Source organism: Panicum virgatum, chromosome 8K (genome assembly GCF_016808335.1).
Source record: "Panicum virgatum strain AP13 chromosome 8K, P.virgatum_v5, whole genome shotgun sequence".
Classification (NCBI taxonomy): Eukaryota; Viridiplantae; Streptophyta; class Magnoliopsida; order Poales; family Poaceae; genus Panicum; species Panicum virgatum.
Genome location: NC_053143.1, coordinates 38,058,019 through 38,063,220, shown reverse-complemented (window position 1 = coordinate 38,063,220; position 5,202 = coordinate 38,058,019). Strand labels below are relative to the sequence as shown.

Sequence of the window (5,202 nt, the reverse complement as noted above, 5' to 3'; positions counted from 1 at the left end):
ATGTGCTTCTAATAAAACAAATATTTTTCACTTACTAGTAACCTACTCCCACCGTCTTGAAATGCATTTTTAGTAAACTTGGTGACATTTATAATAGTTTAACATAGGACAAACTCTAAAAGGCCCTATATTTTGAGACAGATAAAGTGAGTTATTTCTGAATTTGGGAATAAGTTTGCATGCCTTTCAGAATTTGACACCCTGACCCACATGTCAGAGACGCAAAGTGATCACACATGTCGTTGTAATGTGGGTGTCAATTTCTGAAAGGCATGCGAACTTAGTCCCATATTTTGAAATCTCTCGAATATAGTAGATTCTAGCATCAATACACAACTACTTAGGCTGAGGAAGTTGAATATGGACCCTATGGTTAAAATGGTTGTCTAGAAATAGTGAACCAATCGAACACTCCTGCTTATGCTTCACGCAACTTTTCTCACTTAATTCTTATTCTTTTTAACCTCTATATACATGCCCCTCCCCCTCCAAACTCTCCCTGTGAGTCTGTGACATAGTACGGCAATATCGTCGCACGCCCCTCTGCCACACTATGCCGCTGCCAAGGGGTGCATAGAGGATGGATAGGGTGTGGCGACATGCAAAGGCCGGGCAAGATGGCTTGCTGTGTCCGGAGAGCGGACGACTGGAAATCAAAGGCAGGATGGGAAAAATGGAGCAACAAAGGGGTCGTACACAGTTGTGTAGATATTATGGGGTTATTTTGTTTGAGATCTAATTTGACCGATGAAATCTAGACTAATTTTGATAATATTTGAATCTAAATTAAAATTGGTTAAATAATTTTTGTCTTATCCACATGGTTTATTTAGGGTAAATAAGCCATGTGAACGAATGAGAATAATTTAATTTGGCTAAATTTTAATTTAAATTTAAATGGGGTCAAAATTAGTTAAAACTAATACATCAACTCGTGCTCTCGCACGGGTTAGAGTCTTTACATGTATTAAACTTAACATTGGTAGCTAAATTGATAGTGATATAAGTTGTTATAAAAAATATAGATGCACTTTTGTTTATCTAATTTTAAATAGTATAATTTGGTAATTTAAATACATATTTAATGTTAGATTTCTTTTTTAAGAACCGGTATTTACATACAACTTAAGGGTTAAACACATTATATATTAAATTGATTATATCAATTTAGTTTGAATTATAACTTATATTATACTATCTCTCTTAATGCATATGTGTGTAGTTTAAATGTAGATTTATGTAGTCGTTGTAAGTCATATTATGTAATAGAATAATGGGTAATTTAGAGGATTAATTTAGGATAATCTTTCATAGTTACGTATATTTGTAGTTACCATGTAAATTTAGGAGGTTATCTAGAAATATTCATAATAGCATGTTGGTAATTTATATGTAAATTCAGGGGATTACTTTAAATTATATTTCATAATTAGCATGGTGTGTAATTTATATGTAAATTTAGGAGGCTACTTTAAATTATATTTCATGATGGCATGGTGCGTAATTTTTAAGAAAATAGAATAGATCTAATGTCTATTGTTTGTTTAGGCTACCGGATGGATGGTGGATGTTTCTAACTAGGACGGGGTGGCCTCCACCCAGCTCAGACGATGATAAGGTATACATGCCAATTGCCAAGAGCCCTAACATGCTTGAACCAGCAAAATGAATGTGGCGCCATTTATTTCATATAAGCGGTACAACATTGCGTGAAATATGTAGTACATCACAAACCATTGTATATATTAAACTAATATGGAACAATAGAAGCTTTACCAATGTCTTTGATGTTTTTATTCATGTGACCATACAGTAGGCCGTAGCGGAACTGTAGCAGTACATTTTCACACCTAATCAAACAATTCATATTGAACCGAGGGCTCTGCGTTAGGTACTAAAATTGGCACAAAAATAAATACAGAAGCGAGAAGTCAGATGGTTGCCATGGAAAGGGAAAGCACAAAGCACATATTTTATTGAAGATCAGTATATCTTGAGCAAGTTACATGCATCCAAAATCTGCATCATAAGTACCTGTTGAATTTAGTCTACTGATGACACCAAAATAAAGAGATCATATAAATATGTAACAATAGCACATGGTAAAATAAATGACAACAGATAAGAAGTTATTCGAAGTTGTATCATGGTTACAATTAAATTTGGAGTAGAATTATTTCATGAAGTACACATTCTAATTAAGTCCAAAATTAAACAAAGCCCTGCTTTGTAATATAAAGATGGGCACTGTGAAGCATCTTGGGGTTAATAGATGACTTTAATTATTTGAAGGAAAAAATGAGTTGGTTCATAGCGATGTCGTTATGAAGGCAATTTTTATTTTTAGCAGAACAAAAGATCGGAAAAATTTTAGACCATGACTGGCTTGCTTTGTTTTTTGTTTTATGGACTCCATGCAAAAGTAATTTACTTTAGTGTGAGATATTGACAATTAGGTATACATACCGATGGTGCATCTTGATGACCGTGTAGTGGCATTTTGCGACAGGCAATAGAAAATGAAATGCAGAAATTCTCTCCTCATATGGTGAAGACAACTGTTTGTGCGGGTTCCTCATAATAGCCTTCTGCATGGTACATGAACCATATTCCACCTTGATGAGAGAATTTGAATTTATGATGCATAGCACAAAAAAGGAAACAGGACAAAGGAAGACGAAGAAGAAAAGCAGAGATGTACCTATTTCTTTAGAAGAAGAAAAAAGTCTTGTGCTCAGAAACCAAGTCAATTAAGAGAGGACCTCTAAATTGCGACTACAAACTATATATAACACATTTTAACACTTGCGAGCAAAACATTCATAGCATGGAATATAATCAGCATGTTGCCTAATAGAAGCTAAATTAAAGGCCAGTCTTTTTGCTATCCTAGATACTTTGGAAAATCAAATTTAAATATGAAGCTACAGAGTTGCAAAATCTATGGGAGCATAATCGCTAGGATGATGCACTATACAGAATGTTGTACCACCGATCTTTTATAGTTTTCTTAACAGTGAGATCTATTTGTTGACCATTTTATATTGTGACACATGTTCTCAAATCAGCTTCTGGGTACACCAAATATACTGGGTTACAGGTTTCATCCCTTGGCACAAAGATAGATAATGTCTTATAATGCTTCAGAGATGTACTATGAAACTGAAATTAGTAGAAAAGAATACTTTGACATAAAATGAATTTAATTTATGTAGTACAATAGTATCCTGTAAAGAGATAAATTGTATTTTTGGTCTTGAAATAGTTTAGGAAAAAATGTATTCTGCTCTATGGAACTCTGAGCTCACCTGAAGAACCTGCTTAATTTATCCGTGTATTCAGGGCCTAAGGCAACTAATCGGCCTGAAATGAAGGAGAGTTTTAAGACAACAACCATGGATATATGACTTACATGAGAAACAGGGGTAGTTAGATTTGGCCACCTCTCACAAAGTGATTGGTGTGGACTTGTCTTGTGTGCAGCCTGTGCTAGGATTGGTCTACTCCAAGATAGTGGGGGCAGGCACCCACCACTACTGTAAACGCGATGAAGAGAATTCATCGACTTGTTATGTGGCACTGCTGAATTAACGTCTTAAATTAATGGTTGGAGCAAAAGAGCATGAAGTCAGAGCAGGGAAGCAGCTTTACTACATCATGCCTATCTTTACTACAACCTGTTGAGCATTACCTCGAACACGTCATCCACATCTCTGAAGCCATATATGCTTGTGGCTCTTTAGTGTGCCGTCACATGTTTCACAGCAGGAGATAATGCTGAAGACAAACCAAGGGGCGAGTAAAAGGTTGAACAGTTGAACATGTCAGATGTGGTGGACGACGACCATGATGGATCTTGCTAGTGTGGCAAGAGAAACAGAGGTTCTTGTTCGCTTATCAAGGAGCAGGGATATGATCTGCAACACGATGTCATGGCATAAATTGAAGACGAATTGGTCTTGCCAGGATGAACACATGCCGTGTCATATTAGCATCAGCTACAGTGGCTCTGGTGCTCAGTGAGGATGGTCTCGTCCGTGAGATCCTTCTTACCTTGGACTTCCCAACCTGCATACCACCGGCGTATGCCGTATCTCGCAGTCGTCCTCGCACGGTGCCGGTGCCGCGTCTCCTACCACAGAATAGAATGGGGTTAGGATCGACTGGAAAGAGGGAGCGGATGAACGGGTCATGAGAGAATCTGACGTTATGCCGCCGGCTGAGCATGTAGGCCAGGGGCTTGAGCTAGCGAGGGAGAAGGCAGGGGCGCTATGTGCTCTGGTCAACTCATGGGGACTCGATCAACCTTGCCCTCCCAAGCTCCGGTGGTTGTTGTTGCCGACCTGCTGTGCCCATGGTCAGATCTGGGAGACGGGGGAAGACGGGGCGATAGAGACAGCGGAGGCGGCAAGGGGATTGCGCACCGATTTTATCCCCCCCCCCCCACATGCGCTTCGGTTGGTTGACCGCGTGAGGCCTACGCAGCGGCACGCGGTGCAGTGCAGTTGGCAGAGACATAGTGTCCAGTGGAAGAATGGAGGAGGGGGGCAGCCAGGCCGGTGCCGCTATGGGCACAACAGGAGAAGAAGGCGAGCGACAGCGTATCCTGTCGGCAAGGCCCTAGAGCAGGGGAAACGGTAGCGGCCCCAGAGCGACGCCGGGGGGCGGCACCAGCGCCTTCCCAAGGAACAGGACAGCGTCGTTTCGGCAGGGAAGATGAAGACGCTTACAGGGCGCCGCATGAGTTCAGAGGAGCCAGTAGAGCTATGGTGTAGAATGGAGCCGGAGAGGCAGATGTCGGCGGCGGCTGGTGGCTGCGACTACGGGTGTCCAGACCCCCGCAGTAGGAGAGGAGTCCGCGAGCCCCGCGACCGAGCTGACGGCGGGTCATAAAACGTAAAAGCCCATGATGAACAGTTCAACACGGTTTCGCGTGGAACCGACGCTACGGTCAGAGGAGCAGAGGAGTGTGATGCTGCGATGGACGTACAGGAGCGCCAATCGCATCACAGGGCGAAAAAGCTACGCATGTTATGAACCTTACTATTTTTGTGAGAATTTTTTAATATATTTTTTTCTAGCGCGTCTGGTTGGAACCTCTAATTAGTAATAGTAAGATTTGATTGGCCAAATTTAGACCTCAAACCAAACAGCCACATAAGAGGGAAAGGCCCAACCTTCCTTTTATTTGGGGCATATGGT

At 40.8% G+C, this 5,202-nt stretch overlaps 2 long non-coding RNA genes across 3 annotated transcripts; both read right to left on the bottom strand.

Moving 5' to 3' along the window:
• Positions 1-1,771: 1,771 nt before the first annotated feature.
• On the bottom strand, positions 1,772-3,122 carry LOC120646293. Its single transcript, XR_005664362.1, has 2 exons — positions 2,467-3,122; positions 1,772-2,019 (listed from the first exon to the last, which is right to left on the bottom strand). It is a non-coding gene; the product is annotated as an uncharacterized LOC120646293 (long non-coding RNA).
• Positions 3,123-3,211: 89 nt separating this feature from the next.
• Positions 3,212-4,403, bottom strand: LOC120646291. 2 transcript variants are annotated; one of them, XR_005664361.1, is made up of 4 exons: positions 4,207-4,403; positions 4,054-4,132; positions 3,444-3,917; positions 3,212-3,363 (listed from the first exon to the last, which is right to left on the bottom strand). It is a non-coding gene; the product is annotated as an uncharacterized LOC120646291 (long non-coding RNA). The 2 variants fall into 2 exon arrangements; XR_005664360.1 differs by having other exon boundaries at positions 3,212-3,917.
• Between the last annotated feature and the right edge of the window lie 799 nt (positions 4,404-5,202).